Consider the following 12418-nt stretch of genomic DNA (forward strand, 5'->3'; position numbering starts at 1 on the left):
TAATGGCTTTTCAGATTTTTTTTCCTTCTGTTTATCAAGGCTCAGCCTTTTGTCAGTTTTTTCACAGGCACAGGCTAAGGCTTGTGCTGATTTTGTCTGGCAGTGAGCATCGTGATTCAAATGCAAAATTATGTGCAAATTATGTGTTTTCAGCTCCCCAAAATGTCTTCCTGGACCTTCTGGTTTCTGTAAGCTGTACACTGGCTGCATTACCTCTGTGAGCTGTGAGTTGTGTTTTGGCTACCCTTCCACATCTTTGAGGTGGTTAAAGCCGTAACACGTCTCAAACCCACCAACTTCTACTTTCTCTAGATTCAAGGAGGGAGCCAGATAAGTGCAGATCGCTGAAATGAGTTGGGTTCCTCCAAGGCCGGGAGCTGCACGCACACATCTGCACGAGGATGGAGCCTCTGACCTGGCAAGGCCGTGCAGCGTGTCGTCGCTCCCGGCCTCGGGTGCGGGAGCCAGTGGAGGCAAAGCCAAGCTGCCGGATGAAGGACGAGAGGTAAGCGGCATACACTGCAGGCTGGAAGGCTGAGGGATGGCAGCGCAGCGACTCCGGCAGTAAGGACGTGACACCATGGCAGTGGGCTGCCGTGACACCATGGCAGTGGGCTGCCGTGACACCATGGCAGTGGGCTGCCATGACCTCCTGTCCAGCCGTGTGGCCTGAGGATCAGGAGCACTTGGCAACTACACAGAGTGATTGTGGGGCAGGCATTTCTACGTGCTCTTTTCCTTCCCTTTGAATACGTGATAGGGAAAATGATCATCACATCGGTATCTTTCCTGTTCTAATTGCTTTCGTAACATCCAGTAGAAATGTCTCTGGCTGCAATTTAAATAACCAAAAAGGAAGAAAAACTCATAAGAAGAAAAAATTGAGGATGGAGGGTGAGAGAAGGAAATGGGTAGAATCGCCATTTTGGGATGAAAGTGTTGTGATTGAGGGGCATAGGAAGTGCAGACCAAACTTTTTGTGTGTGCACTTAGCATCTTAAATCCAGGATCTTTGCAAATGTGCTAATATTCCAAACAAGCCTCGTCCATGGGTCATTCTACAGTTCAGAAACTGAGGCAAAAGGAGGTTAAAAAGTCTTTCCCAAGGTGCAAGATCTAAGCAGAACTGAAAGCAGAGCCTGAGAGTCCTGCCTCTTAATTCCCTTCTCTGGCCGCAGTGCTCTTCTTCGATTTTCTACAAGTGTTTTTCACTTGAGTTATACATTAGCTTGCTCTCTTAGACAATTGCATTCGGTTTTTAGCGAGGATAATGATATTAAAATAAAACAGCTGGATATCTCTAGAGGTCTACAGGTAAGTGCAGAATGCTCCAGTAAGAGCAGCACTACCAGGAAAGTGATGAATGCTATAGCTAGCTACTGAGTAACATAGCACAAGAACGAGCCTTTTAATGGCCCATTAAGAAGAAAAATGACATACAGAAGTTGAGGCTATTTTGGGGTTTTGATAATTGTTTCCTAAGAAAACATTGCATTCTACCCAGAGGATCAGTCACATGTTTTGAGTATTGTGGGCTTTAGCTAATGAAAGGGGAAGTTACTGACAGGTGTGTGAGTGCAGAATGATAAAGCTTTTCTTTCTTTTGGTCAAAGCATAAACTATCCAGCGAGTGTCAGTGTCCCTCAGCAGAGCTGTACGTTACACGTGGCATCGCTGAAGCGGCGTGCCGAGCCCACGTACTGCCAGCCCTGGGTCCCCTTCCGCACGCCGCCGGCGATGCTCTCTGGGCAGTGCTTACCGTCCCACACCGTGGTGGGGGTGGTGGGGTGTCCCAGCCCCGCAGAGAAGTGCATCGGGCCTCCTGAGCCCGCCGGCCCCGGGGGTGCAGCCGGGTGCTGGATATCTGTGGCAGATGGTGGTTGTCTGCCACGCAATCTGGTGGGCAGGGCGAGCGACCTGTCCTTCACATCAGTGAGACCTGAGGGGACCTAAATTATTTTGGGATCAGAGTACGTGGGGTGTGTGCTTCTGGTTTTCACTGCCTGTGCTAATACGTTTTAATCCTTGTTCTCACACACTGTGGTCATATAAAAACAACCCAATCTTAATGCCAGAGAGTCTTCTTCCCATTTTTCCCTCTATTTTGCTCACATGGCAGGGGGACAATCCTCGGCATGCAGGAGATGCCTCTGGAAAAGTCAGTATTGGTGCCTCTGCATCAGTGTTTGTGGTGACAGGGAATCAGGGGCTGGGAGGTTGCCGTAGGATGTATAGGAAGAGGATATATATAGATCTGAAGCTTTGCTGGGGAAGAACCATCATTTTTCCTTTCAGTGCCCTCCAGGAGGCCACCTATATGCTTTTCATCCTCTTCCTACTACAGTTTGGCTATTTGCCTGATGTCACTGACCTGGGAAGACTAGAGAAGTCTGGGCTTAAAGTGACCTTTTCAGAGCAGGTGTTAGTCCTTCAGTGTACTGTACTGGTACTTCTTACAGTAGTATGTTACACACCAGTGCTGATATCCTAGGGTTGATGCTTAGAACCTCTTCTAAATAAGCAATATTTCAGTTAAATTAGGTGGAACTAATGAGATTGGATATAGTGGGAGGTAGAGAGCTATCTAGCTGGGCATTTCAAATGCCTATTGCAAATACAGGCTTGTCGCATATTTTAATTGAGAGCATCTTCCTTCCTCAGGATTTCATGCAGCTGTAATCAGACCTGCATAAAGGACAAAGCTGGGTAACACCAGCATTTGTGGGGAGAGGCAGGTAGGAAATCTATGAGCTGCAGAAAAGTTAAGGAACCAATAACATGAGGTTTAATGAAACAAATATAGTCTGATTGAACATTTTCACTCCATACAATATTTACTGCTTGCAGTAATTTGTCCCAGATACAGGCCACGATCTGGAGCTATTCAGAGGCATTTGAGGATATGGTTTCTATGAAATATGCCACCCTAAAAAAAGCTGTATTGATTCAAAGGAAAGGAATAAGCTTTACAGACATGAAAGGAGCAGGGAAAGGCTGGCTGAGAAGCAGAACCTCAGAACAGGATCTGAGGCTGGAAATTGAGTTGCCTGTGGATTAATGTTGAATGCTATCATAAAAGAGAAAATAGCAAAATACCTTTTGGTGTAGAAAGGGAAAGGGCTCTCCTCAAAACCTGGGAAAGAAAAGTCCCAGTCTGCTTGACACCACTTAGGACCCAGCAGAGCAGCTAAAGGAGGTGAATGATACAGGAAAGATGGACAAAAGTTGCAAGCTGTCATTGTAAGTTAATGTGTCCTCCACTGATGGGGAAACGACTGATGGGACGGGAGCCCAGGGAACTAAATGTGCTTTTGCCTTTGCATGTAGTATATCCTGGAACTGCCCTTACCCTGGAAGCTGGTCTTCGATGCTCTTCTGCATGTTGGCTTTCACTTCATGAAGTACCAGGTATTCTGAGAGCTACTTGGTGCTGATTTCTAGGTCTTGATCACATTTAATGCCCCTCTGATTGGCATTATGGGGTGAATACATCCTGCTCATACCCAGTATTTTTTGCTGTTTTATCTCCAGTGGGGGACAAGGAGAGAAAAATAATTTTTGGCCTCCCCTAACAGGTAGTTGGTCGGTATGCTAGATAAGATACTCTCCTATATAGATAAGAAAGAGCGAGGCAAATCAAGACCCTGACACAACTTTAAATTAAAGGTGAGGAGAGGATTATCTCACCTTGAATGACAAGGGGAGGAAAAGCTCCTCTATTTTTCTGGGCATGTCCTTCTCTCCCTATGCCCTTGCCCTCTCCTTAGCTATATGTGCTCAGCAAACACAGATGATATTCCGGGCATCACTCCAGTAAACCTCTTTCTATCAAAGAACAACAAAATGTAAAAGATTTGGGACTCCAGTCATGTTGCCTAGGGGTAAGACTGAGGGCAGGATGGGAATAGCTGAGCTGATGAAAAATGGCTGAGGAGAGATGTGATTCTCTGAGATGGAGAGCAGGAGCCATGCTAGAGACTGGGGATCTATTGGTGTCATTGGGTCCCCCAGGCCAAAACAAAAATTGATGAACTTACTCTGCATGAAGGGAAGTCTGATGCAGAATTAAAATCAGTTTAAGTAAGGGAGCAAATCGCCAAGGAAAGCCTGGAATAACTATGCACTGAACTTCAGAGGCCAGGATTCAACAATCTCCTTTTGCAGATGGGATAAGGTTGAGGGAAATATAATTTACTTGTAAAGTGTGTATGTGCCTGTGCATTTATGTCCTTTCCTGCACATGCACCCAAGTGTGTGTGTGCTGGGGGAGACATGTGCACCCAGGTCAGAACAGCACGTCCATTCTTTATAGTTTCCAAGAGGGAGTTATAGCTGGTGTCGCAGCAGCCTCTAGAGAACAACCCAGAACAACTCTGGTACACTTCTCAGCATCACAGAATCATGAATTAAAACCAAAACAAAATTCTTTCCTCACTCCTAATGATATTAGCACTTCTAGTAACACTTGCATATTATAGAATGCAATTCTAAAAAAGGCAGTTTATGTTTGCTGATTTTTTTACACTTCTAGGGAATATCTGTTTTCAGGCTGTAAGTCTTGATTTAGATTAAATGTGATGACAAATGGAAAAATAGAAGTAAAGCATTTAGCTGTTTTCTGGATCATGGTGCGGTAGTTTGCGTTCATAAAATGGCGGGTGCTCCTACAGCTAAAAAAGTGCAGTGCAGGGATGAAATAAATTAAGATGAATTCACCACATCTCCCCCACTCCTGATAAGTCAGTAGGGTTCAGAATGAACTCTGGAAGTAAAAAATGCTGTCTATTTTTGTAATCGATTGTGGATATATACTACAGAGCATGAAATCGGGGGAGGAGGTTATAAACCTGACAGAAAGCCCAAGGTACCCCTGTAGGAAGTACTCCAACAATGGAAGGAGAGCTTGAAGACTTTTGCCCCAGGAAGAGAAGGGCTCTGGCACTGTAGGCAAAATGTGCAAGGGGACCAAAACATTTCTGTATGAATGAGGGCTGCTCTCAGAAGGAAGTTGTCATGCTTTCTGCCCTCGAGGCTGTGGGCTGCCGCATTTCAGTAAGCACAGCCAAGCTATAATCAAACATATTCTTTTTATTGCAACAGATGACAAGACAGTTTTTCAACAGACGTTCAATTATTGCATGAAATAGATGGTTGAGCATAAGGGGAAAGTTCTCTTTTTAGATAAAGCTACTTCACTTGGGGCTCCTGTAATCAGAAAATGTATTTGTAGCTGATTGATACTCCTGCCTCTGCAAGCTTTTTGGGTCTACATCAGAATTTCAAAGCTACAGGCTTCTTAAAATATCTCTGAGATACTGGACTCTAATGTCAGACTGAAGTATGTAACGTACTGCAGTGTAGGTAAATAATAAATAGCGCCTTTCCAATGCTGTCACCTTCTTAATAGGAACAGTAAAAAAAAAATGGTGTTCCTTTTCTGCTAAATTTATCATCTGTCAGTGACTGCCGGGTGAAATCCACCGGTTACACAAGGAGTGAGAATTTACACTCCCACCGTCCCTTCCTCCTCGCCCTCCGCCTCCCCGGCAGTCACTGCCAGCTTGCCCGTTCGCCCTCTTAAAATTTGGCAGTGGCTCTTCCTGCCACGCTGAAGTTGTCTCTGCTTCAGCGAGCGATGTTCCCATGCTTTGAAGGCCACATTGGGATTGCCTGCCCACGCTGTTCCAAGCAGATACCCAGCTCACCTGCTAACTGTCCTCTGCCCCGGGTAGAAGGTTCCTTACTGTCAGGGAATGAAAGGATTAACCCCTTCTTGGTCATTTGTTTTTGTGCACCTTCCTTTCCTCACATATGTTTGGGAGACAGGGGATGACCAAAGCCTCCAGGTCCTAAATAGCATTCCATTATCTTCTCTGCAAACCTGCCAGGGAAATGGCAAACCCACAACTAAGTGCAAGTGTGGATCGGGATGAACAAGTACAGTGTCAATGCTGATCAAGGTAGATCAATATTGATCCAAGAAAGCAAGCCACCTGCAAGCTTCCTATATTAAATAGTGAGGTGTTTTAAGTAAAAAATCTCCAAAAATAAGTACATGAAAGAAAACTAATGAGAAATCTTTCCAGTGATGGAAAATACAGAGGTTCTGGAATTCCCTCTATTGTTTGTGTGATTCAGCAGTAGAAACTGGTGTAGAGTTTGCACGGAATTGGATTAGCTGTTTAAGGTATCTCCTTCAAGCTGAATCAAACCAGATTATTCATCGTAGTTATGCTGCAAGTGTATATATATGTGTGCGTGCTTATCCTGGAATATACTGAAAATTTCTGAGATGTTAACAAAAAAATTCTCACTGCAAAGTCACTGTTTATGTTCAACCTGAAATATTTTGCTCACTGGTAGAGCCAACTCATGTTGAGTAGTCAATTCTTCATCCTCTACCCCATGTCAGCATGGCTTCAGTAGTGCCACAACACAGGTATAAAACCACTCTGTCTCATCTGCAGGCACCCTGAAAGACAGGTCAGGGAGTTATGGCTTCAAGTGTCAAGGAAATTAAATTATCACAGTGTTTCCTGAGGGGATATTACAGGTAATGTTGTGATGAGCCACTGTAAAAAGTGGCATCAGAGGATTTCTGGTTTATTCTTTCTCAGTGTCGCTTCCCAGTCAGATGTGTTCAGCCTGCAAGTAAACATTGCTTTGTATCTCAGTGACAGGAAGGCACCTCAGAAAGTGAAGTCTTGTTCAACCTGTCTCTCACTGCTATCAGCAATACAATTTCTACCGTTAATGCTTAGGTGACCAGACTATGGAGTTAAATCAGGGTGTTGAAAAGCTGAGAGCCGGTTTGCTGCATTGCTGAGTCTACCTCTGTTTATTGCTGCTGTGTTCATTCCTCCATGCAGAATCTTGTGGAGAGTTCTTTGGATACTTTCCTATTTCAATACATATGCAGGTAGGAGTAAATGGATGGATTTTCATCCTGCAGAGCAAACCCATGCCTGCTGAAGGGCCTTTTCTTTTCTCTGATATCTAATCCTTTCCTTTGGCAAAATAAATAATGAGACACTTCTACAGATCTGATTAAGCTCCAAGTCCCTTTTTAAATGACAGAAGATCAATACTATTACTAAATCCATTAAACAGTTCTTCACACTTCAGTTGAGCTCTCTCTAGGATATATGAGAAAGAACAGAAGGGTATTTTGGCTATTATAAAGAAAATCATGATAAAGCCTCTTCTCATGTTCCACTTCCTCTCCCTGGCTCCAAGCCACTCATGTCTTCCAGGATCCCCATCCCTTGAATATGGCTCACAGGCCAGAATTAGCCCAAGACCTGGGATGTAAGAGGGACTTTTGTCTTTCAGTTTCTTAAGCCAGGCTTGAATCTGTCAGTAGTATCTGAACGTTCTGGTTTTTGTTTAACTCTGATGACAAGTGAGCTGAAGTACGTCTCAGTTCCTGGTTTCGTTTCTGCTTTAGTGCCTGTTTTTCGCTGGGATGCTGAAAGCTTTCATAGTCCCTGAACAAGAACCAAGGCACCGCAGCTCTGTGCACATAAATGACAATACAGTTTTGCAGCAGATTTTAGGGTCTTGTATCCATTTTCAAGCCAATGGTTGACCATGTGTGAGCAAAGGATGTAGCCTTAGAGACAGGAATGGGTTTTCTTCCCAAGCTGGAGCAGAGGGAAAGGGAGGTTTTCCTGTGTGATTTGATGAAGAACAGACTTGGCTTGAGAGCTCCCATACCGCAGGCTGGGCTCTGTGAGTGCTGGTATCTTTTTTCAAGCAGCTCTCTGAGGTAGGGAGTCTCCTTCCCATTTTTAAAAGCTGTCACAGAAAGTTGTGGTGTCCACAACACTGCACATTTGTGGGGAATGAGCAGCTCTGCCCATTCCTTCTGTCAACAACAAGAGTATTGATGTGATGGGACAGTACCTCCCAGCCAGCATGAGTTACTGCTTCCATCAACTTACCAGAAAGGTCAAGTACCAAAACAGCTGGAGATCCCGAATCCGCTTTCTCCACCAGAGATGGGCCCTCCAGATCAGGTAGTCCTTGGATATCTCAAAGGTTAAAGGCAAAGTGTTACAATAACTCAGAAGATGAAGTATGCAACCTGACACACATCCATGCTTGTCCGTGGCCTGACGTCACCACCAGCCAACCTGAGAGCTCCATCTGTATCCTGCTCCCTGTAACCACTCGGTAATTATGTCTCATTGTACGGCATTTTTGTTCAACAACTCGCTGGCTGTTTTTCACATCAGATGAATTATTCAGCAGCAGACCATGTTCTTGTTTCTAACAGCAGCAGCAACAATGCTTTATGCTCAAAAATTCCATTCAAAAGTGTGCTGGAAACATTATTTGCTGAATTCTTCCATATTCAGCGATAGAAGATGGGGCTAGTTCAATGAAGTGAGAAATGAGGCTCAGCCCAGTATTATGACATGGGACAAATAAAACAGAGAGCTGCAGAATGAGAAGTCCAGCTTCTAATCCTCTACACAACTTCTCTTCCCCTCTAAGCTACTTCTCAGCAATGTAGCCATGTGCCAGATCCTCAGCTACTTTAATCAGCATTATTTCCTTCAATGCCTTGGGGAGATGCTGGCATTTGTCTGGATCCATCCCACCTTCTCAGGCTAAATTCCCATGGATACTTAACATTTTTTTAGATGCCTTTAGCTCACTGCTGCCATCAACAATAGTGAGTGTTTGGATTATTTCCTTTCTGGTCCGAAGCTGAACCCCACCAAGTTGGGTTATAAGGACAGGCTGAGTTTGTATGTACAACAAACTATTCATTGAAGGTGGATGCTGCATGTTTGTGCCTGGCTATTTTACCTGCACTACAGAGGTACACCTGGAACCTGTGCTTGCCCGAAGATCTCACATAGCAGCACACATCACAGGCTTTATGCCATCACAGACAGTCTTAGAGAGTCAGGGGTTTATCTGCCCTGCAAATAATGATCTGTTCTCAGCAACTAACACGTTTTAACATGAGCCTGGGCATGGAGTCCACAGTGGGTAGGGAGTTCTAGCAGCATCCTACAACCTGGTTTGATGCAACCAAGCAGCTGTGGATTTGACTCTGCTCTTGCCACAGGTCACCCACAGAGTATCAGATCCAATTCAAAGCTGGATTTGCCTTGGAATTAGATGTTCAGTGATGTTAGGAGATTACTAACAACACTTCAAGGTTTTCAGAAACTCACACTGCTTGCAACTTGCGTGGGGCATGTTTCTTCAGTATTTGTTAAAGAAGGAAACCCTGGAATGTGTACATTCAAATCCCATGGCCTACCAAACCAAGCCCTCTGTTGCACACCTTTTCTCCTGCTGGGAGCAAGTCAGGCATCCAGAATGTCTTTCTGGAAGACACTGAGCTACTCACTACCTGTAAGTATATGATGAAATTCTATGAAGAAGAGAATCCAAACCAGAATCTTCACTGGAATCTGGATAAACATTGATTAACATTTTTCCTATTTTTTTGTTTTTAATCTCTCATCCTTAATTTTAATTTCTCATCCTTAATTTTAATTTCTGCTGATCATCTTCTGGTTTTCTGCTTATGGTCAGGTGCATGAACTGCTAAAAAAACAAGACACCCCGGAGAGCTGGGAATTCAAATCTATGGGCTGCACTGCCTGTGACCTCTGCTTAGGTGGTTTTGAAAGAAACACATATCTTCTGTCTAACTGGGGGATGCTGGGGAAAGAACTTGCAGGTTGTGATGGACAACAGTGTCCCCATCTTTCTCAGGCAAGATTAATCCTACTTGTTTTGGATGATCTGAATGTGTCTGACTCTGCAGTGTAATCTAAAAGAGCAGAAGGAGTTGCTTTGCCTGATGAAAGACAACTGTGAGTGATGCTCCAAACAGACTGTGACTCTCAGCTGTCAAGTAGTGTTTTTCTTAGCTGCTAAAGCACTGCAGAGCTTCTGCAGCTGTAGAACTTGTTAACAATACTACAAAAGTGGAACAGGTATATTGATTTTCCTCCACCCAAAAGCTGTTACTTTATGCCAAATCTTACTTTTGCTTTGTCTTGGAATTTGGACACGTGTATCTATTAAAAAGCAGAGAGATGCAGATCTGTTCTTTCTGTGGAAAAAAAATTGTGAAGTCTGATTTCCTGGAATCTAATTGTTTATTTATCAAATAGGATGCAACTCAGTAAGGTGTGTTGGCTGCACAGATACAAAAGGACCTTATGCCAACAGAGCAGAAGAAAAACTGGGATGAGACAAAGCATTCTGGGGCAAGACTTGATCATGAGCCAATAATGTCTTGGTAGTGCAAAGAATATGTAAGTAGGCCTATTGTATATAGGACTTCTGAAATAATGCTTCTGCTCTATCTGGCGCTGGAAGGCCACACCTGGAGAACTGTCCTGCTTTCAGCATTGCAATCTAATAAAGATGTTAACCACCTGGAGGAAATCCAGAGGAGAGTGAGGAGAACAAGCAAGGAACCAGAAAACTTGCTGAGTTGCAGAAATGTTGATGGAAGATGAAAGATCAGAGTCCTAGAGAAGAACCTTTCACAAAGATCAGGAATTGATGCAAAATAATTTTTTGGTCATATCTACTGTAGCTGAAATAAGAAGTAATTGTTTTAAAGCACTGTAAATGATACTTAGTTTAAGCTTTAGTAAAAAGTCTCTTAGCTTTCCATCTACGAAGGCAGTGGTATTCTGTCACAGGAGGCTTTTAAGAATAGGTTAGATAAACACCTCACAGAAGCAGTTTAACTCAATCTGACCTAATTGCCTCAAGGCAATGGGGTGATATAGATGTTCTCTTGAGGATCTTTTCCAGGCCTATTTTCAGAGTTGGTACTTCCTCAGATTTATGGCATGGCATGGCATGGCATGGCATGGCATGGCATGGCATGGCATGGCATGGCTTGCTCATCATGAACAGAACTGTGAAGTCCCTGGAGGGAAACTGTATTTATACTGGTGATGAGTGAAAAGGAGAGATCCCATCCTTTATTAGACATCCATCTTTCATTAATTGAGTCCATCTAATATTGAATCAGAGAGATATAAACACCTGGGATCCCTGGAGCTCCACATCAGTCTCTAGACTAGTAACAGGTGGAGTGGGTGTTGTGGTTTAACCCCAGCCAGCAATTAAGCACCACGCAGCTGCTCGCTCCCTCCTCCCAGTGGGATGGGGAGGAGAATCAGAAAAAACAAAAAACCAAACCAAACCAAACCAAACCAAACCAAAACAAAAAAACTCTCATGGGTTGAGATAAGAACAGTTTAATAACTAAACTAAAATAGCAACAGTAATAATAATAAAATATAGTAATAATAATTGTAATGAAAATGAATATAAAAATAATAAATAAAAAAAAAAGAGACCCCAAGAAAAGACAAGCGATGTGCAACGCAGTTGCTCACCACCCGCTGACCGATGCCTGAGCAGTGATCCACCCTCCAGCCAACTCCACCATATCTACACTGAGCATGACACTCTATGGTATGGAATATCCCTGTGGCTAGCTTGGGTCAGATCTCCTGGCCATGCTCCTTCCCGGCTTCTTGTCCACCTGCTCACTGGCAGAGCACAGGAAACTGAAAAATCCCTAACTTAGGGTAAGTGCTACTTAGCAACAACTAAAACATCAGTGTGTTATCAACATTATTCTCATATTGAAGCCACAACACAGCACTGTACCAGCTACTGGGAAGAAAATTAGCTCTATCCCATCCAAAACCAGGACAGTGGGAAATGGCTGTCCCAGAACACTGAAACTAAGAGAGATGTCTCTCAGCAACTGCATGTGTCTTAGAAGAAGAAAAATTGAGCCATTTTACAAGGGAAACCCGTACTAATGAGACTGTGGGGTTCCTCGTTTTTCTGTTGATTTGAATTCTGACTGTGTAGGCTATAAATGATAGGACTATATATTGTGTAAACTATAACTGACAGTTTTGTATTCCTAGCCACTGATCTGAGAGTCAAACTGCAGTTACCTGTAATCTGCAGATTCAGACCCTATTCCTGTGTATAGCTTTTCATCTTCTTCTCTCATATGGAAATAATTTTCCAGAAGTCAATTAGATCTCCCACACTGACACCCTTAAGTCAGCTGAACAGCAGCTTGAGCTTGCCAGGTTGAGGTGAACACTTAAGTTTAGGGTGCTGCTGTGATTTGTTGGTTTGGTGATGTTCAAGGCAGCCTTTTCTCTTGCTCAGCCCTTCCATTTTGCTGGGCCACTGACTAAGTAACTATTTTTCTGTGCTTATCTGAAAGCCCAGGCCTGTGTGATAAATCAGCAGGCAGCATTGTCTGCCACAAACATTAAGTGATGAGCTGAGCCCCTCTGAATCATGAGAGCTCAAAAAAACTCATGGATTTTTTTGTCTGCCTGTTGATGTTTAGGGTCCTTACTACTCAGGTTTTAAAGGGCTTTTAGAAACA

Source organism: Tyto alba, unplaced genomic scaffold, assembly GCF_018691265.1.
Source record: "Tyto alba isolate M040663 unplaced genomic scaffold, T.alba_DEE_v4.0 Super-Scaffold_18, whole genome shotgun sequence".
NCBI lineage: Eukaryota > Metazoa > Chordata > Aves > Strigiformes > Tytonidae > Tyto > Tyto alba.